This window comes from Dermacentor albipictus, chromosome 2 (genome assembly GCF_038994185.2).
Source record: "Dermacentor albipictus isolate Rhodes 1998 colony chromosome 2, USDA_Dalb.pri_finalv2, whole genome shotgun sequence".
Classification (NCBI taxonomy): Eukaryota; Metazoa; Arthropoda; class Arachnida; order Ixodida; family Ixodidae; genus Dermacentor; species Dermacentor albipictus.
The window spans coordinates 65042570-65064709 of NC_091822.1; the positions used below are offsets into that span (position 1 = coordinate 65042570).

Here is a 22140-nt window from a genome sequence, read left to right on the forward strand (position 1 = left end):
GTAACTGAGACAACGTTGCCCTATGCTTAATTTGTTCTGCTGTATATATAGTGAAGAAAAATTGATAAAGGCCTCTAGTGGTAGACTATCGACGGCTCAGCATCTAAACTGCCAGCGCACTTTCCACTACCAAATATTGATTACCGACATCTCAGCAGTATTATGTTTCATGAAGGCAAGGCAGTTCAGTTGCTGAAAAGCCGAGTGTTTGCGGATTTCAGGAAATTGGTCTGCACACATGGCGTATTGGCACCATGTAGCGAGTGGCATTCTGTGCCAATTTACATTTCACCTTTTGTTTACACGTTTCAGCAAATAAATAACTTGTATTTAATCAAATTTGTTTAAAAAGTAAAGCCGACAAATGTAAACAACGTTGTACTGTAGAGAACTGGGCCTCGAGTTTTATTTTGATACCCGCCGTTGTTGCTCAGTGGCTATGGTGTTAGGCTGCTGAGCACGAGGTCACGGGATCGAATCCCGGCCACTGCGGCCGCATTTCGATGGGGGCGAAATGCGAAAACACCCGTGTACTTAGGTTTAGGTGCACGTTAAAGAACCCCAGGTGGTCGAAATTTCCGGAGTCTTCCACTACGGCGTGCCTCACAATCAGAAAGTGGTTTTGGCTCGTAAAACCCCATAATTCAATTTTTTTTATTTTGATACCATGGGCTAACTTACGTTTTAAAATAGGAATATGCTTTGCGTATTACAAACTCGAAGTGCGCAGGTGTTGCTTCCCAAAATGAGCACACAGAAACAGCATGAATGATGCGGTGGTTGAAATCAATTGTGGATTGGCTGATGAAAACGTTTTGTCTGGAATTTGGAACGACATGAATGACGTTTTAGAACGGTAGTTACGCCACCATGAAGTTCCCGCACCCGATCACCGTGGCTTCGTCGATTTCTACAGCGCCAGCTCGGTTTCTACGTTAAAGCCCGTCAGTAGGTAGTTTTACACATAGCGGATCAAAAGTCAGGGGAAGCAATCCGCAGGGTGTACAAAGGAACGCGAAGAAAGTAGAACGAAACTCAAAAGTCCTTTAATGGAGTTCGCGTACTTCTGTAATCAAAGGTGCTTGGGTACGCTATTTCTTAAGCTTCCTAATCTTTTGAGCACGAGGAAGTTCGCACGAACAAGTTATGCACATAGTTTCTGCTACTCGATAACCGATAATGGCCTTGGCTCCTTACTGCTAGGATGTTGATCTTTGCGTAGATGTTGCGTGTTGGTTCACCAAACTTACTCGCTCACTGTTCGAAAGTTTGCATGCCATTTTAGCTTTACTTGATCTTACGTCACCAGAAGGGTGCAATTGATCTTACGTCACCAGAAGGGTGCAAAGTTGCAAATACAGGGGAAGAACCCCGTCAAGATTTCACGATTTTTTTTTGTGATGTGTGAATACTCTGTGGCCTCAGCATGTGCATTTATTTTGATATTTTTCTATTCATGCTGACCTAATTTTGATTTGAAGTTTCAGTTGATTTATTTCACTGATAGAGCATGTGTTTACCTTCGCATTTTCAAATGGTACATTTGTGAAAGCAGTGCAAGTAGCGAAAGTATGTGTTGTTCTTAAACGGGTTGATAAGCACCTATTATTAAATTGCAGGCCAATATCGATCTTAGAGATGTTTTCTAAATGCGATGAAAAATTAATTAGCGTTAGAATGGTTTCGTTCTGTGAAAAACATTACATTCTTGCCGACGACCAATTTGGCTTCAATAAAAATGGCACTTTTAACCCAAAAAGAATTTATACTCAACGCATATGAACAGAATTTATTAACACTAGGAGTGTTCATAGACTTCTCCAAGGCATTCGATCGTATTAACCATGAAGCATTAATAGAAAAGCTCGAAACCTATTGCATCAGAGGCGTATTTTTAAGTATAATAAAGAGCTATCTGGAGTACCGATGTCAAATGGTTGTAATAGGAAACCGTACATCGAATCTTAAATCAGTAACAAGTGGAGTGCCTCAGGGTGCCGTTCTTGGGCCGCTAATATTTAATATTTGTATTAACGACATAACAAACAGTACTTTATCGGCCAAATATATTATCTATGCCGACGCTACATATTATTATTCAGGTCTGCCAGCTGTAGTGATGTTATGACTTGCGCAAAGTCATGTATAAATAAGCTTCATAGATGGTGTCAAGTAAACTCATTAACGATTAACGCGAACAAAGCGAAAGCCATTGTATTTCAACCTAAAAATTCTAGGGCTAATATTACTGACCGTGTAATTATAGGAAACTCGCCCGTGGATATAACCTCCTCGGTTAAATGCCTTGGCGTCATTTCTGACGAACATTTAACCTGGAATAAACATTGCGACGTGCTCAGCGGTAAACTTGCAGGCATTGTGGGTGCCCTTGCAAAGGTATGCTTTTCACTGCCCACTTCCCATCAAGCTATTATTCTATAACTGTCTCTTTCTTTTACACCTAAAATACTTTTACCTTGTCTTGGGCAACACTACATGGTCATACTAAGCTTTCTCTACTACAAAAACAAGGCTCTGCGTGCTATTAGCAACTCCGCCTATGACAAACACACTGAACCCCTTTTTACGAAACTTCAAGTTTGCCCTGTAAACTTACTATTCAATTAATTACTCTGCAACTGTACAGTACTCACGGATTGAAATAGGACATTCGGAGTGCGTGGCCGTCGCTACATGCAGCAACGCCCGTGCATGCTCATGGAACCAAGGTGATGCATTGTGGTATAGCGCGAGGGGGAGAACATCTACAAAGCAGAATTGCTCCTTCCGGTCGCCAACGAGCCGGCCTGTGGTTTACCACACTGCCTGCGTGGCGCTGCAAGGCTTGCGTGCCTTCGTGTGTCGACCGAAATGGTTCGGCGGTGCGCACTGCCCGTTTTGCGGCGTCCTCTGCTTGCGCATGTGCGCGAGCAGACGACGATCTCGTTACACGAGTTTGGCGATGCGGCACGCATGCTGTGCAATTCAGACACAGGATTCAGCTACGTGATAGCGCCGTATGTGCCTTCCTAGACATGATCTACACTTGCACAAAAGAAAAGAAAGCTTATTTCGTCCGTGTCGTAACGACAAAAAAGAAAGAAGCAGTCACACGTCAGTCCTCGTGCAACATTTAAACGAAGTCTCAGTATTTTGTTCGTTCGCCCTTAGCAGCGCATACGGCAGACATTCTGCGTGGCAAGCTTCCGTAGAGGCTATCAGCCAAGGAAGAACGCGCTAGCGTCTCCAATTCTTTTTGAACAGCCGCCCACAGCATGTCCAAATAACACCCGTGGTGCGGCCGACGAGACAGGGCCTTCTTTATTTCAGCCGATACATTCTCAATAATAATAATGTCTGCACGTTTCGGAGGCCAGTTCAACACCATTACACACCTGTCTTCCAGCAGGCGAGTAACGGGTGTTGCGGTGTGAACTGGGCTCCGGTCGTGCTGCAAGTAAAACAAGCCATCCTTAAATGGGCCATCCAGGGCGTACGGCATAAGGACGGTGTCTAGGAGGTCTAAGTATGCTGCGGCATTAAAGCGGCCGTCCAGGCGCACTAGTGGACCTAAGCCGTCTTTGGAAACACAGCCCCACACCTTGACGCTGCATCGACCGCTGCTTGCAACACGATGCAGATTGGGGGCGTCGAACCTGGGCGAAGGAAGCGGAAAGAACACAAGACATTATTTTACTTCACTGCGATTGATAACCGCGACGATAGGGGGTCCTGCTCTTGACTGTTGGCAGAATGCACTGCCTTTAGTGACTATTTCTACGAACTGCTTGTGTCCGACGCACGAAACAAGGCGCCCGTGAAAAGTTTTTTGGCGTGCGCTCTCTCCTCGTGATAGTGGAGTGCACGGAATATAAAGCGTAGTTTTTGATGAAAACGCATACCTATAGCTGCCACATACCATCTATCCCATCTATCATGCGCTACGAGAATGCAAAGAAAGATAAACCGAGAGCGTCGTCTGCTCGCGCAGGTGCGCACCGTCGAGCCATATCGGTCGGCACACGAAGGCGCACAAGCCTCGCAGCGCCACAATGGCGGTGTGTTAAACCACAGGCCGGCTCGTTGGCGACCGGAAGGAGAAAATCTGCTCCGTAGGTGTTCTCCCCCTCGCGCTATACCACAATGCATCACCTTGGTTCTATGGGCACCCACGAGCGGCGCTGCATGTAGCGACGGCCACGCGCTCCGAATGTCCTATTTCAATCCGTGAGTACTGTACCTCACCGAAAAGAAAAGCATGGAAGTCACTTCATTGAACACGTATCCAACTTATTTAAAAGCATAAAAAAGTACAATATTCGTGATAATGCGACCTGGTTCATACCCCGAGCACGCAAAAGTTGTAGAACACCACTACTTTCCCACTCATTACTGTCTTTGTCAAATTCACTTGCTTCCTAATTACTCACTTCGTTCTTTATGCCTCTGCAACAATGATGAATGTAAATTGTATTAGCTTGCTTTGATTAAAATTCTTCACTGCGTATATTTAGATTCCTCTCTTATCATAGTTTAAATGCTGCCTAACAATGTCCGATTGTGTGTGGAATTCTTTTTCTCTCTCTCTCTCTCTCTGGAACAACGATGATTGTCCTTGTATTAAACTGCTTGAATTACACTCTTTTGTCATTGCGTATATTTAGATTCTTCTCTTGCTATTGTACAATGCTACCTAACAATGTCCTATTGCTGTTTCTAATTCTTGTTTTCCTTTATTTTGTGCACAATTGCTGAATGGGGCTCATACCCTTGTCAAGCCAAATTCATTTTAGCTTTTAATTTGTCTGTAACGCCTACATCATGTATGGATGTGAAATAAATTTGGCTTGATTTTATTTTATTTTTATTAGCTGATTGACGCTAGGATCATTACCTTCCATTCATGTGCGTCTTGCATGGTATACCTGTGTGCGCAGTCCCTGGGCATGGCGGCCATCAAGGCCATGAAAGAGAAGGATGAAAGGGGCATGACCTTTATCGCGGTTGTCGCCTGGGAGAAGTTGTTCGCGGTGAGTAGACATGCCCCTATACAGCACTGTATAGCTTCCCACAGTGCACCTTTGTACTTTCTTCACAGGGCTTTCAGTATGTTTAGCTGGGGTTGTTCGAACAGCGATTCCCGAATCGAGTCAGGTATGCATATTCGATAGAAACGACTTTTTAATATCAAGGACAAAAGTCAGTTTCTCACGAAAGGCGAAGCATCGATTGCGATAGCAAAACTGGACAGCTATACGAAGTAAGGGTAACAGTGTTATCGGTTGCATAAGCTTGTAAACATAGGCATACTAACTAAATTAACAAGCATGGTATCACGCCCGCTCAAGCAAACATGAACCGATCTCACTAGATGACCACGGGACCCCGCTGACAAAACGCTGGAATAAGGAAACGCGGTAGCAGCAGCGAGCGAATGCACCTTCGTGCTGCCGCTCGCATCAACGCGGAGTATGCCGCGAGAACAGACCGCAGCGCATACTCTCTACCCGTCGCAGATGGCCTTGAAGTTACGGTGACCTGGCCGCGTCTTTACAATTGCTGGCAAGTACAGCGGGCCATGGCATTTCCAAAGACAGCCGCCGTACTTGCTTAGTGGCCATGTTGTTTGACTGTTAAGCACGAGGTCGTGGGATCGAATCTTGGGAGCGGCGGCCCAATTCGATGGAGGCTAAATGAGAAGACACCCGTGTACTTAGATTTAGCTGCACGTTGAAGAACCCCAGGTAGTCCAAATTTCCGGAGTACCCCATTGCGGCGTGCTTCGTAATCAAATCATCGTTTTGTCACGTAAAACGTCATAATTTTCTTTAATTTCCTGTGGCTCTCTACGTTTGTGCGCAGGCACGAGTAAGAGCGGGCGCGAGAGAAAAAATCGGGGGCTTTTCCTCCTTGAATATCTGACTTTGCCTAGGCGCTACCGAGAAGTTTCTTTGCGCCTGTTGTCGTCCCTAGGCGTGCCGACATAGCGGAGTGGGGTCGAGTTTGTTTACGCTCCGAAGCTGGCTGCCGGTGCGGTGAAGCAGGTGACCATATAATTGTTATCGCAGTAAAGTGATAAATTTCTTAACCACAGCTGTTCATAAAGCTGTGTCGAAATGGCAGTGATAGGGATAAAAGTGGCATTTGCTAGCAGCTTGACTATAGGTCCACATCCCGGAGGTTCACAATGATAGCCCCAATGAGCAACAGAAGCGTGTGTTTTCCTAAATGCATTTCATACAAAAATAACGAAATAGCAGGCCAGCATTTCATTTCTTTTCACGGCAAGCTTGTGAACCTATAGCAGAGCAAGTAACGTAAAATAACATGTTTAATACAGCAGATGGAATCTAATAGCGACAATCTATTTCTTTTTAAATTATAAGTGAACTTATGAATCTACGGGTAGCCTTAAGTGCGTTTTGTAAAAATATTGTCTTTGTGGTTTACGTAATAGTGTAAAGGCGTTCATTAGTCACCGGCGTTTGGGACCGACCGTTAGAGCAGGGTACGGACTCTCAACACGAGCGGCATCTCCCGAGAACAGCGCTGGAGAGCTTGACCCACTAGAAAGCGCTGGACAGGATGGCCCACTATAGTGTTCCTCTTCGCTACAATTACCCCCGGGAACGAAACGGGAGCCGCCCGTCGACCTAACAGCTCCTCACTATGAGTGGATCATAGTACGGCTTGAGGCGTTCCAGGTTGACAATACCTCGTCCACGACGGCGCATGTCCGCGGACACGATTAATGGGTTGGATCACGTAGTTAACGGGGGGTGCGCGCTCGGCAATACAGTATTGCCCTTCATACTTGGAGAGTAGTTTCGAAGAGAGCCCAGGTGCAGCGGAAGGAACGGAAAGCCACACAAGCTCTTCAAGAAGGAAAATGGGTGCAGAGGTGGTGTCACCGAGGGTGCTTCTCTGGCGCTCTGACATTGGAGGCAAAGGCCCAAGCGAGATCACGGCACTCTTCAGCATGTCTTGCCGTGGAAGGAATGGGCGCACATTCAGATGCATCCGGCTGGAATGGTAGAATTTTGTCGATGGTGTGCGATGGCTGCCTACCGTACAGGAAGAAAAAGGGTGAAAGGGTGGTGGTGCTCTAAGTAGCGGTGTTGTACGCATAGGTTACGAAGGGCAGAATGAACTCCCAATTTCTGTGGCCGGAGGCGACGTTCATTGCAAGCATGTTGCCGAGCGTACGGTTGAAGCGTTCTGTAAGGGCGTTGGTTTGAGGATGCTAAGCCGTTGTTGTGCGATGAACAACGTGACACTCTTTAAGAATGGCCTCAACTACTTTGGATAGGAAGACACGTCCGCGATCACTGAGCAGTTCGTGAGGTGGTCCGTGTCGCAGGATGAATCGATGAAGGAGGCAACATGGCTCACTGGAGCTGCCGGGAGCGCGGCAGTTTCGGCGTATCGCGTGAGGTAGTCAACCGCCACAATGGCCCAGCGGTTTGCAGCCGATGTCGGGGGAAGGGGTCCATACAAATCGGTGCCGACGCGCCCAAACGGCCGCGTAGAGGAAGGTAAAGGTTTCAGACCGGCTCGCGCGAGGAGGGGTGGGGAGTTCAGGCGCTGACAATCGGGCATGAGCGAATGAACTTCTGAACCTAGCCTTGCATTCTTCGCCAGTAGTACCACTGTCGAAGGCGCTGATACGTTTTGAAAACTCCTGAGGGTGCACACTGCGCATCTGCGCGGAAAGCTGCGCATATGTCGGAACGGATACTGCGAGGTACCACCAATAACCACTGGCGCCTGTCAGGGTCATAATTGTGTCGATGAAGCAGGTTGTCGCGAATGGCGATATGGTGAGCTTGACAACACTGCGCCCAAGTGGTTGGTGGGGCTGATGAACTAGAAAGCAAGCTTACAAGAGCGGTAATCCAGTCGTATTTGCGCTGCTCAGACACGATGGTGCGAAGGTCGAGCGAAGAAACGGTTAAGTGGGATAGTGAGCAGCTGGCATTGTCGTCAGACGAGGGAGAGCGCGAGAGGGCGTCGGCGTCAGAGTGCTGGCATCCGCTGTGGTAGAGCAAGCAGATACCGTAGTCTTGCAGCCGAAGTGCCCATCGGGCAAGACGGCCTGAGGGATCTTTCAAGGACGACAGCCAACATACTGCATGATGTTCCGTGACTACAACAAATGGACGGCCGTACAAATAAGGCCTGAACTTGGAGAGAGTCCTCATGATGGCCAGGTATTCTTTTTCTGTCACAGTGTAATTGGTCTCAGCTTTCGTAAGCGTGAACATGTCATGGCATAAGCCACGACATGTTCAGTAAACCTCTGTTTGCGATGGGCAAGAACACTGCCGAGGCCAACACCGCTGGTATCTCTGTGCCCCTCGGTAAGGTCTGTCGGGTAGTGATGGCGCAAAATTGGCGGAGACGTTAGCAAACGACGGAGCTTTGTGAAGGCCTCATCGCATTCGGACGACCACGAAGTGAGGTGCCCGTTGCTTCTAAGTAGCTTCATCAGGGGCCATATGATGGCGGTGCTGTTAGATTTGCCGCTCACCAACAATTCTTCGCTTTCGAGGAAGCTACTTGTCCAAGCCGACACCCACGTTCCTGCGAACGCTTCAATGGTCCTACCTATGTCCTGCAGCCTAATATTAGACGCTGTTGCACTACTGTCTCCATGTGACGGCTTCCTCGATCGGAAAGTTCTGCTGCTGCCTTTTGTGACACTGGACATCACACAGGGCTACAGCACCATTTTCGTTTGCAACCCGTTTTCATACCTTGAGTTCCTGCTCCGAGGAGAATGTCTTGGCAATGTAGAAGGGATCGAAGACGTGTAAGTTATGGACGTGCCCAGTGACGATTACTGTGCTAGTTCCAGTGAGCTCAGCGCTGTTTCTACGTGTGACCTATCGGCCCGTGATGTGTTTGGTTCTTCTATTGCCGATGCCCTTACACCGGTCCAGTGGTCTCAACCTTTCTTCCTTCTAGAATAATTTCGTTCTTCATTCGATGTAGGGCAGTCTTCCCTGGAACCCGCCGTGGTTACTAAGTGGTTATGGTGTTGGACTGCTAAGTACGAGGTCGAGGGATCGAATCCTGGCCGCAGCAGCCGCGTTTCGATGGGGCGAAAACACCCGTGCACTTAGATTTAGGAGCACGTTAAAGAACCCCAGGTGGTCCAAATTGTCGGAGTTCCCCACTACGGCGTGTTTCACAATCAGGTCGTGGTTTTTGCACGTAAAACCCCATGATTTAATTTTAAATAATCTTCCCTAGGCCAGACAACAACTCTTACACATTGCCTTGATACTGCCCCACTACACTGTAAAATAATTTACACCCTAACATTGAGAAAGGGTGTAAATGGATCTATAACGAACATCATTTGGGTGTTATTTATCCAACGGACACCCTAAGGGTGTGAGTTATAGACACATTTACACCATTTTCAATTTTAAGGGTGTAAAAAATTTTACATTGTATAGTGTTCCTCCTCTTTGCTACATTAGGTGCAATGCCGTTTAGAACTGGACATCCAATCTACTGAAAAGCTTGTGATTGAGAAATAGCTGAAAGGGTGATTATTATTTATTTATTTCTTAGGTTTTACGAACCAAAACCAAGATTCTAATACGAGGCACGCCGTAGTTAGCGACTTCAGATTAATTCTGATTAACCGGGACTCTTTCACGTGCAGCCAATGCACAGTAAACTGACGTCGTTTTGCCTTTCACCCCCATCATCGCCAACATTCGATCCCACGCCCAAAACGACCATAAGAATGATAATAACGAAAAAAAGGATTAGCGCGTCTCTGTAGAGCGGCGTATATTTGCTGCGCTGACCGATCGAACTTTCATGCTATACAGCAGAATAAGGCACTCACCGAATGGCTAACCACTGCACCTAAATCGAGACCCGTTGCATTTTGTTTTTTTTTCTCCTGCGCCCTGGCACTACAGTTCTTGCTGTCCGTGACCGCGAAGGTGTACGTGGAGTGTCCCGCGAGCGCGGCCACTCCTAGGAAGGACAGCGGGCCCGGGCCTTCGGACGACCTGCCTGCCGAAGCGACGGGGTCTCCCCGCGGAGCCTCACCGCCGGGAGGCGGCGGGCAGCATTTATGCACGCCGCATTTATGCACGCGCCGCATTTTATGCACGCGCGCGTCTTTCATATGCCATTCAGTTAAAAACTTTCTTTCTTTGCCCGCGAACGTTCCAGGTGTGTCTGAAAATCTGAGGAAAAAATGCAAGGCATGCTGCGTGACTGTGTGATGTGGCAAATTGGGGAGCAACACCAGGGCGAAATTTCTCCGTTTCCCAGCGGACTGAGGTAAACAAACGTTTTCTGCAGTCGTTATGAAGAAACAAGGCTGTGCGTATGAAAACAGCTATAGCACGAAACGAAAGATCTTTCGCAATTGTTTTCAAGTGAATGTCTTTTCTGGTTTGGTGCGGCTCATTTTTCTCCGGTGTTGTAAGAAACTGAAGAGTCTTGTTGACAGTTGCACATGGGCCAAATGATGCAAATTGACGTGCAGACGGAAGTTTCGCTTCGGTATATCTAAGCGGTTGCTCTTCATTTTTTTGCACAACTAGAAAACTTGCAATTTATATCTGCCGAAGTTATTTGAATGCTTGCTGCACAAACTGGTTACGCTAGAGAGCATTCCGATGACCAGTGTTTTGTTGTGACATTACCATCTTTGAACGGTCATGAACACGGTAGAAGTAAAAAAAAGTTATATTACGTAGCAGTCACCGTTTGCCTTTTGATTTACAAGAAGTAGTTCGAGTTGCCTATGTGGTGACATAGGTTTGCTTCACTTTTCAACTTTTTCCTACAAGGGCAGAATTTTTTCGTCGCTTCTTCGTACTCTTTGGTTTCACTCTTAACTGTTCTTTAATCATGACCACGCGGTATTTTGCCCATTTTTCCGATCTGACAAAAGGCGAAATTAAGCTAACTGGGGAGTCCCGGCGGAGCTATTATGGGGGCTGATGTAGTACAACGGCTACGGCCTCTGCACGGACCACTTCCGAGGGAGCGACTACGCCGCTACATCTTTCGCTACATTGCCGAGATTGTAACTGCACGCCAGAGTTGGATGAATGCGCGATATTGTACAGGCATAAGAATCAAGATACGCGTCTTATGGTAGAGGCATGGCATTTCTATAATGGTGGAAGTGCGTGCGTGAGTTAGCCTTCGATTACTTTACATAAGGAAGAGATTAAATGCCTTAACAGTTATCTCTCACGTAGACCGGCACGTGTACCCGATTGACACGTGGTGTTGCCATTCCTGAGCATGCGCAGATGAGTTTTGTGTCTTCTTTCTTTTTTAGCCTCAGTGCTTCCTTCAGTTGATAGTCGGCGTTCGTGTTGTCCACTTCTGTACTCTTGTGTCCTGTCTGCACGCCTCACTTCTATTTTGCATAATGAAGTACGCCGACCCTGTGCCGGATGCGCCGAGTGTTGTAGTGGAAGAGTGGTCCCTGATCGATGAAGGTAAGGAAAGCAGGTTATTAGCGGTTGCCAATATGTGCTTCTGTAGTTCATTATTTTCGTACAAAAACCACTTGACAAAAGACGGCGCAAGAGTCATGAGCACAGTCAGCGCTGTCTTTTTCTCGTCGTTTGCTACGGCGCCGGGTGCAATGTGACTTTCGCGGCGAAATTCGCTCCGCGTACGCCAAGAAACCGCGTACTTGTCAGTTTCTAGTTCTCGCTTTCTCGTCGGCGGAGCGCAATGTTTCCGATTATAGGCTAAACTAAACAAAAGCCGAACAGTTTTCGCTATGAGCGAATTCATGCTCGTAAAATGCGGCGCCTCGCTTGCCGCCACAGCACACGACACGGCGAAGCCTATTATTTCCGCGCGTTGCCGTCTTCACGCTAAGTTTGTTCTGCCGCTTTATAGCACAATTTGTTCCGGGGCATAAATTCCAATGCTCAGTTGCCCAGCAGCTTTAAACTATTAGAAGCTAGTTTTCCTTATGTGGATACCTTGCATAAAAAAAATAAGCCAAGGTAAATGAAACGGTCCAGACCAGTAAGCATGCATTGCAGTTGGTGCCCTGAGTTACTAAGCAAGGCAATATCATAAGCGAATCGCAAGTTACTAAGGTATTCTCTATTAACTCTGATCCCCAATTCTTCCCAATTCAGGTCTCAGGATTGGGAAGAATTGGATCTGGAAACACGCTGTGAATAGCATTGGCGAGATCGTATCTCCCTGTCGGACGCATTTCTTTATTGGGATTTTGTTGCTTTCTTTATGGAGGCCTACGTTGGCTGTGGAGCCGCTAGACATCTTTCAGTATTTTTACACATGGCTCGTCTATACCTTCATTCCGTAATGCCTCCATGACTGCTGAGGTTTCGGCTATAATGAAACGCTTTCTCGTAATCAATGAAAGCTATATATAAGGGTTGGTTATATTCCGCACATTTCTCTATCACCTGATTGATAGTGTGAATATGGTCTATTGTTGAGTAGCCTTTACGGAATCCTGCCTGGTTGACGGAAGTCTAAGGTATTCCTGATTCTATTTGCAATTACCTTAGTAAATACTTTGTAGGCAACGGACAGTAAGCTGATCGGTCTATAATTTTTCAAGTCTTTGGAGTCCCCTTTCTTATGGATTAGGATTATGTTTGCGTTCTCCCAAGATTCCGGCACGCTCGAAGCAAAGCAGAAGGGTGGGTCTCAAAATTAATCTGCAGAAAACTAAAGTAATGTTTAACAGACTCGGGAGAGAACGGTACTTTACGATAGGTAGTACGAGGCACTAGAAGTTGTATAAGGGAATATATCTACTTAGGGCAGGGAGCGACAGCGGATCCGGATCATGAGACTGAAATAATCAGAAGAATAAGAATGGGCTGGGGTGCGTTTGGCAGGCGTTCTCAGATCATGAACAGCAGGTTGCCAGTATCCCAGAAGAGAAAAGTGTATAACAGCTGTGTCTTACAATACTCACGTACGGGGCAGAAACCTGGAAGCTTACGAAAAGGGTTCTACTTAAATTGAGGACGACGCAACGAGCTATGGAAAGAAGAATGATGGGTGTAACGTTAAGAGATAAGAAAAGAGCAGATTGGGTAAGGGAACAAACACGTGTTAATGACGTCTTAGTTGAAATCAAGAAAAAGAAATGGGTATGGGCAGGACATGTAATGAGGAGGGAAGATAACCGATGCTCAATAAGGGTTACGGACTGGATTCCAAGGGAAGGGAAGCGTAGCAGAAGGCGGCAGAAAGTTAGGTGGGCGGATTAGGTTAAGTTTGCACGGACAACATGGCCACAATTAAATTATGACCGGGCTAGTTGGAGACGTATGGGAGAGGCCTTTGCCCTGCAGTGGACGTAACCAGGCTGATGATGATGATGAAATGAAACGGTAAATTATCTAATCCCTAACAAGATGGATAAAAATTTTCCTCGAACAAGAAAACTAGCTCTAAAAGCGATTGCCTAGTATTCGCTGCCAGCTATTAAGAAGTTTAACATGTTATATGAATACATAGCAGCACTAAACTTAAAACATTGCTTATTACATTTTGGGGGCATATTTTTACTTGCAATCCTGCAACCAAATATAATGAGAACTAACTTGCATGGATTAAAAGTATTTTACGAAATCAATTTCGTTTTTGTAACATGCACTAGAAACTAAATATTGAAAGGGCTTTTCATATGATGTCTTCATAAATCTGAAGCGATGTCATAAGGCACGGGTGTTGCCAATGGAATTCCCTTTACAGTGGAACATGACACTCAAGCATACACAGGGCGCTGCGCTTGTCCTGTGGGCGTGTGTGTAGTGTTTCTTTACACAACGTGAAAATTTGCCAACTAGCCTGACAAGATGTTCTGATCATGCATCTGTCTTTACAGGTCCTACACCGTTGCAGCGAAGCCAAAAGTGGAACATATGCTCACCAGAGATCGCAGGCCTCATCAGCCGACTGAGAAATGATACACAAAGGCATCGCAAGTCAGCAAAGTTAAAGAGCTGCCGAAAGATTACCACGAGAGAAGCACTAGAGAAGTTCATGTATAATGTGAGCGCAGAGTTCTACCAGCTCCTTCAGTGGTGCCAGGTGACGCTCCATTATCGCAAGAGGAAGGGAAGGACACGGAGAAATGTTCTCCGGAGCATGTTGGTGTGGTCGCGCAGTTGTGCGGTGTGTTCACTGTGTTGAAAGATAAGCTAAACAGCAGTCTACTATAAGAAATATCTTGCTCTAATAAAGCTCGCATAGACCCGCTGCAGTAGTTCTACTATGCGTGGCTTATGCTGCACATAAATGACATCGACCGGGAGCTCAAAACAAAAAAAAAGCGTGAAAGTCCGCCGCAAAAACAAAGCTCCGGAAGCTTGAAAATTGGGAAAGATTTCCTTACTCATGTTTCAATCTTACTGTAATTCTGATAGTTCTTAGGGCGGATCTCCTGATAAGCCTGTCATTACAAAATATTTCGGCATATTTCAATATTTGCAGAAACACCGTGCAGCGTATTCTTTCTCCAGGCAACCATTGCTCCCACACTTGCACCTTCCTCTTTAAAAATTATTACGTAGTTACCATACATGGCTCATGGGATGCCAGAATCTTCCTGAGCTTACTTCAGTAAAGTTGTGCAAGTAAAGATGTTGCTCGACACTCGACTTCAGTGGTTTAATTAACATGGAAAAAGTGGGAGGGTGCTGATACGAGCCGCAGCAGTTTTGTAAAGACAGTGACGCGCCAAGTGACGTCAGCAGGGGCTCTTAAAAAAAGCGAGCCCCTTTCATGAATGCAGCCGGACAGCATTCTAGTTGCCACCCAATAAAGTACAACGCAGCCTTCTTATCGCTTCTTTTTTTCTTGAATCCGCGAACATCACAACTGGCGACGACGGTGGCGGGAGCAAGGCAATACACAGGAAAGAAGCGCTGAAGCTGAGCAAGCAAGCATCGAGGCAACGCTCTGAGGAATGCTAGGCGCACCCGAACCTATGGCACAAGGCAAAACTTCCGAGATGGCAGCCTCCGGTCAGATCGGTCAAGTAGAAGCCTTCAAAAAACTGTGAGTGACTGGATACATTTACGAAGAACGCCCGATTTTCTCTTTTGCGGTGAACAAGGTTCCCGAAGATCTCAAGGTGCATGCTTTGCTAAAAATTACTGGGCCTAAGTTGTACAGCCTCTTGAAATCTCTGGCCCCGCCAGATAAGCCGACGCAAAAGACGTTCAACCAACTAACAGAACTGCTTCGCAATCACTTCACTCCGAGAGTGTCTGTGATCGGAGAGCGAGCGAAATTTCACAGAGAATGTCAGCTGCAACATGAACGTATCGCACAGTATGTAGCTGAGGTCAGAAAACTCGCTCAAACTTGCGAATTCGGCGCCTTTTTGGACGAATCGCTCTGAGACACGTTTGTGTGCGGTTTATTCCGTACCGACATTCAGCGATACGTAATTGCAGAAGGTAAAACGCTGACTTTCCAAAAGGCCGTTGAGCGCGCACTGGCTCTGGATGAAGCCAAGAAAAACGTTAAGGTAGCGTACGCGAAAGAAGCTGCTGATAAATGGCAAAAATGGGCACCGAAGGCCAAACGAAAAGGAAGCGATCTTTCGAGTGTTATCGCTGTGGCTCTGACAAGCATTTTTCCCGCGCTTGTCCGCATATCGCCGATAAGTGCGCAAACTGCGGCAAGAAGGATCACATTCAGCGTGCCTCTCGTGGTCCAAAACAGAAGCCGGCAAGTTCCGGGAAGTAAGTGTGCACTCTTCATAGCCACGACCCGAGTAACGTCCAGATGATGTCTCAAATAACCCGGTGTCCCATCAGCGCCGAAGTCTAAATTCATGGTGTACCCTCGCGCATGGAGTTAGACACAGGTGCTACAGTGTCTGTGATATCACGGCAACAGTTCAAGAAGCTTACACCATCTTTGAAGCTGGAACCAATAGCACAGCGACTGAGAACGTACGCAGTTGTCCAAACCTGTGGCGTCTTCAACGCGGCCGTACGATACAAGGACCAAGTCGGTGACCTTCCGTTGTACATACGTCGTAGACTACGGCGGACCAACTCGACTAAGACGCGAGTGGCTCGAAACTTTTCGCCTGGACTGGGACGAAATGTGCGGCTTACGCAAGCTGCGCAACGATTCGCGCCCTGACGCATGCCAAGGGCACGCGATTGAGAGCACTCCTCGACAAATACAGCACCATTTTTGACGACACCCTCGGCAAGATAGGCGAGCAAGCTACCTTGTTTCTTAAGGAAAACCGTCCAATGTTCCTGAAAGCTCAAAACGTGCCCTACACGTTACGTTCAGAAGTGGAGGAAGAGCTACGAAAGCTACAGGAAATGCGTGTCATTATGCGAGTTTACATTAGCTAGTTTGTCACACCAATTGTACCGGTTAAAAAGGACAGGACGCTACGTGCGTGCGGCGATTATAAGACAACGTTGAACCCTGTTCGAGATGCAGAGCGGAACCCTCTACCTAGGCTGGATGAGATACTAGCTGCGCTTGCGGGAGGGCGGTACTTTTCGAAGCTGGATCTAAATAGGGCATACGAACAGGTGGAAATGTCCGCAGGCTCTAAAAAGCTGCTCACGTTAAATACGCATGAAGATCTGTTTGTGCCGACATGTCACATAATAAAAATCTTTTTTTTTTCACCTACGCCAGCCAAGGTAACTACGTTCTCATTCATTTTTTCTACTTTGACTTTTATTTGCGAGGACACATTGAGCCTCTTCAATTTTTTTTTATTCTCGCTACCCTACCGCGGGCTGCGAGAGCCAGCCAGAGCGCATGCGTCTTTCTTGTGTTGCCCCAAAACCACCGCGCGGCGCACTTCGGTGCGCGTGTGGTTTTCTCTGGCCGAGTGAATTTTCGCCTGGCAGAGTTTTGGACGCCTTCTTGCAAGCAGACAAGAAAAAGAAACAATGGTCGCTCACCGCCATCACTGTGAAGACTTGGTAGATTACACCGTGTTCGCTTGAGTGCAACTTCTCCGAAAGGTCTTGTCTCGCCGGTGTAGGATACCAAGAAATATGCGTATGGGCTCTCGGTGGACCAAGCGTCTCACATTTTCTTCGATATTCCTTCGGTAGCCCCACTAGGTGCCCAAAGTAGGCATTCGATTGTGGCCAACATACTATGCGTTTGTTCATTTCGATGGACCCGCCCCTCAAAAGGAAGAAAAAAAAACGCATTGTTTCGGCGCAGCGAATTGTCGCGTGGTGAAAGTTCGATTTTGTTACCTCTTCTTTTGCTGAAAGTGATGGGCCACGGGATGCTTCAGTTGCCGTATACTCTTATTATATTATTGCGATAGCAATTATATGGGCACTCCAGATGCATTCCTGCCGTCGCCGTCATGTTTCTGATAAAGTCCAAGGGTGATAACATCGTAACATCGCTCAGCATGGTGTATGTGCGAGGGAAAGTGTAGAGGGTGGGAGTGGAATGGGTGAGCCGAGTATGATGGCTCAGTCTTGTGTGCGCGAAGGAGAAAAGCGGGGAGCAAGCGCGCCGGCTTCCGTCGTGCGCTATACAAGGAGGGTGAGCGGGCCTTAGTATTCTGTGATCTGTGAATCTGTGATTGCGCAATATGTTTATTTGCCTTGTTTGACACATCATAACAGTGGCTTTTTGCTCAGATACGTAGATTTATTAGAGACTTATACATATATTTACATACCTTGTTGCGAGATTTTGTGTACACGTGCAGTGAGCTTTGTTTCCAGTGACACTTTTTTGCCCTTTATCAAGCTGTATCATCGCGTTTTTACTGTACGATGGCGAGTGAAATGAAAGTGAGCCAACCGAGCCCGCGCAATAATGATTCGGTTCATTATATGCGAGGCATGCCCGTAGCACACAAGCATCTCCCATTTACAAAAGTGACATGCAGGTGGGAGGATAAATGTAGTTTAATGTTCTCATACACTGGGTTGAACATGGTTGCGTGACGTAATGGACGTTGCAGAAGTTGAGCAGCGTGGTATTGTGAGGTTTTTGACAGCTAAAGGTGTTTCCTTAAAAGAAATTAGTTACCGTAGGGCTGCCGTGTACGTTGAACATTGTATTTAATTGGCCACTGTGATGCGTTGGAGCAGACAGTTCAAAGAAGGACGAGACAGTTGCAAGGACGATCCAAGACCGGGCCAAAGTCACCATGCAATCACCCCCGGCACAATTGCAAAGGTTGATGAGCTGATTATACAAGAACGGAGGATAAGCATCGATGAACTGGCAGAGCGTGCGAAAATCAGCCACGCTTCTCTTCACACCATAATTCATGAACATCTCGGTTATCGGCTCTTGTGTGCGCAATGGATGCCGAAGATTTTGAACCACAGCCAGAAGGTTCTGCGCTGCCTTTACTCATCTGATGCGGTATCACAATAAGGGTGACACCTTGTCTGCAATTGTGATCGGGGATAAACCTTGGAGCCACTACTACGAGCCTCAAACACGACGGCAAAGCTTACAGTGGAAATATTCGAATTCACCACCCCCAGAGAAAGCAAAACCCTCATTTCCACTGGAAAGGTGTTGTTGACTCTCTTTTTTCCGATCATCAGGCGCCATTACTGATAGAATTCGCTAAAGCCGGAGGGACTATTAATCGTTTCCGATATTGTGAAACATTGGATCGTCTGCGTGTTGCAATCATTAACAAACGACGTGGAAAAGGGACAAATGGGGTCATCTTGTTCCACGACGTGGCTATGGTGTTGGGCTGTTGAGCACGAGGTCGCGGAATCGGATCCCGGCATTTCGATGGGGGGGGGGCGAAAGGCGAAAGCAACCGTGTACTTAGATTTAGGTGCACGTTAAAGAAACTCAGGTGGTCGAAATTTCCGGAGTCCTCTACTACGGCGTGCCTGATAATCAGAAGGTGGTTTTCGTATATAAAACCCGATAATTATATTTTAAATTGTTTTACGACAATGCTCTTTCCCACGTCGCTGATGTGGTTAATACAAAACTGGCAAAGTTCAAGTGGGAAATGCTGCAACATTCCCCATACAGCTGGGACCTGTCGCCTTGCGACTTTCACATTTTGGGACAAATGAAAAACAGCTCAAGCGAAACAGATTCATGTCGGACGATGACGTGAAAGAGTCAGTTGCAGATTTTTGGAAGCACCAACAAAGGAGTTTTATGAAACGGCGGGAACCACCCGACTCATTAGTGAATGGGACAAACGTCTAAATACTCCTGGAGACTACATATAAATAAGGTACCCCGTTTGTCATATAGTCGCATTGGCTCACTTTCATTTGACTCACCCTCGTATATGTAGCAGAACGTCTTTATATGCGTGCTCTCTGTTGGGACAATAATTTCACGATACACGACCGGTGACAGCTGCTCCTGCGTAATACCTTGGATCAAATGACAGCGTCATAGAGATGGTTCCTTCGCCATTATATATGTACAAAAATGTAAACGAGGTTCTTGAATGAGAAAGTTTCATTAACATATTTGTCCTCAACTTGTTCATTCAGTGGCCTTTACATTTTCATATCAGCGGCATGAACTGCTTTGTTGGTTTCGAACTGATATAGTTCTAAAGATCATGTGATATTTTCTTTGCTTCCATGTTTTTGTCTACTTAATAAGTATTGATATCAGTTATTTTGGGCACAATTTTTGGCACATACGAGTATATCTTTTTATTTAAAAAATACATTTATTTATTTATTTATTTATTTATTTATTTATTTATTTATTTATTTAGGGTACTTTCAGGGCCCAAAGGCACTACTTGTTTTGACAGTGCCTAGCATTCAAGAATTCGTTTGCAGCATTTTTGGCAATGGCAATGCAGTTATTATTCATGTATTTGATCCCTCCACAAATTGCTTAAGGGGAAGCTTTAGCTCGGGCCCAACTCCGACGCGGCCTATTGGAATACATGTAAAACGCAGAAACTCTTTTCTGAGATAACCCCTGGATCGCTTTTAATGAAATTTATTGCATTTCAGAGAGAAAGATAAATTCTAGTATCTGTTGGAAGCGAAATTTCGATTTAGGGCCTGAATTTTGTTTAAAATATTTTGAAAAAAAACGAAAGTGCGAAAAAAAATAGAAGCACAACGTTTACAAACGAATAGCTATGCATCAACAACAGATATGGTGGTTGTTCAAAAGGCATCTATTATAAGAGTCAAAGCGGACAAATTTGGTATGTCAATTTGTATCTTACGTGGATTGGTTACGTGGTGTCCAATGGTTCAGCAAAAGCCGTATTTTGATAATACTAAGTTTTTTGAGATTCTTCTGTAACATATCAATTTTGTCCGCTGTAGATGTACTATAACATGCGATTCACAGAAATGCGGTATTATTTTTAATTGTTGAGTTACTTAGTTTTAAACGTGATAGTTTCGTTTTCTGAAAGTTTGCAATTTTTGCCAATTTTTAATTAAAAATCGACAACCTAAATAAAGAAATAGAAACCATAAGTCAGTAGAATTTAAGTTTTGCTTCTAAATGCAAGAAACCTGGTCAAAATTGGTGCCGTGGTTGCCGAGAAAAACGAATTCACTTTCTACATGTATTTGGATAGGAGCACCCGAGCTAAAGCTTCCTCTTAAGGAGGAGGCGAAGCTCTAATGTGAGCCTCACCCCCCCCCCCCCCCCCCTCGCCCGCGCGCAATTTCTGGCTACGCCACTGTGTAGGAGGAAGTCCGCAACATCAGTTGCGCAACTGGTAGGAAGAGCGCGGGTTACGGCGTAGCGGGTCGCGCAGTCCGCCGCGACTGCAACCTCCTTGTTTCCTGGTGTAGATTCCGGAAACGGGCCAAGAAGGTCTAAGCCGACACGATTGAAGGGCTCCGCAGGGATGTCGAGCGGCTGCAGGCAACCAGTGGGGAGCTGGGAAGAGTTCTTGCGTCGTTGGAAAAGTTCACAAGCGGCGACGTGACGTCATACGGAACGGGCAAGGCCCGGCCAGAAAAAACGGCGACGTACACTGTCATAGGTTCCAGATACGCCGAGGTGTCCTGCTGTTGGTGCGTCGTGAAGCTCTTTTTGAATAGTTGAGCAGAGGTGTTTAGGTATTGCAAGCAGGAACTCAGAGCCGTCCGCATGACGGTTACGAAGGTACAGAGTACCGTCGCGGAGGACGAAGAGGCGTAGAGTAGCATTGGCCGTAGAGTGTTCAACATGGTCGATGAGTGCTCTGATGTAGGTGTCACGACGTTGCTCGTCGGCGAAATGAAGCATCTGTGATACTGAGAATACGCAATCGGCACTGGCAATATTGAAAGAGTCAGAGTCACCAACAGGGTAACGTGATAAGCTGTCAGCGTCTTAGTGCAGGCGGCCACACTTGTACACCACGGAATCTGAAAATTCTTTAGCCTCAACGCCCATCGACCAAGCCGGCCTGCAGGATCTTTTAGCGATGAGAGCCAGCAGAGAGCATGATGGTCAATGACTACGTAAAAATATTTTAATTAAATTATGGGGCTTTACGTGCCAAAACCACTTTCTGATTATGAGGCACGCCGTAGTGGGGGAATCCGGCAATTTCGACCACCTGGGGTTCTTTAACGTGCACCTAAATCTAAGTACACGGGTGTTAACGCATTTCGCCCCCATCGAAATGCGGTACGGAAAAAGGGCGACCGTAAAGGTAAGGACGGAACTTCGCAGCCACCCAGACAACAGCAAGGCATTCTCGTTCCGTAATGGAATAGTTGCGTTCCAATGGTGCTGGGAGGCGGCTCGCATAAGCAATAACGCGATCATGGCTATATACGCTGACGCTGGGCTAACACGGCACCTACGCCATGACCGCTGAAATCTGTACGCAATTCTGTAGGGGCATCAGGGTCGAAGTGGGCGAGATAGGGTGGTGAAGTGAGAATGACAAGACGAGAGAAAGCGGCGGCTTCTGAAGTACCCCACCAGAATTGTACGCCATTCTTCAAAAGATTAGTTAGGAGTCTAGCAATTGACGCAAAATCTTGAACAAAATGACGAAAGCACGAGCATAGCCCTACAAAACTTCAAACGTGTGCGACTGTCTTCGGAACAGGAAAGTTTTTTTCGCGATAAGGCTCTACTCTGGAAGCGTCAACGAGATGGCCCAGAAGAGCAATTTGGTGGTGGCCAAAACGACATTTG

General features: G+C 46.5%; 1 protein-coding gene across 5 annotated transcripts in view; it reads left to right on the forward strand.

Annotated features, from left to right (window-relative positions):
* Positions 1-22140, forward strand: part of LOC135903233 (uncharacterized) — a 41071-nt gene that overhangs the window by 3796 nt on the left and 15135 nt on the right. Inside the window, exons 2-5 of one of the 5 annotated variants that reach the window (XR_011512040.1) lie at positions 4938-5030; positions 9942-10311; positions 11327-11489; positions 13883-15057. The gene's annotated coding sequence lies outside the window, so the exon portion shown is untranslated. Of the gene's footprint in view, positions 1-4937; positions 5031-9941; positions 10312-11326; positions 11490-13882; positions 16665-22140 lie in introns of those variants that run through there. The other 4 variants (XR_011512038.1, XR_011512039.1, XR_011512041.1 and 1 more) reach the window with 4 other exon arrangements.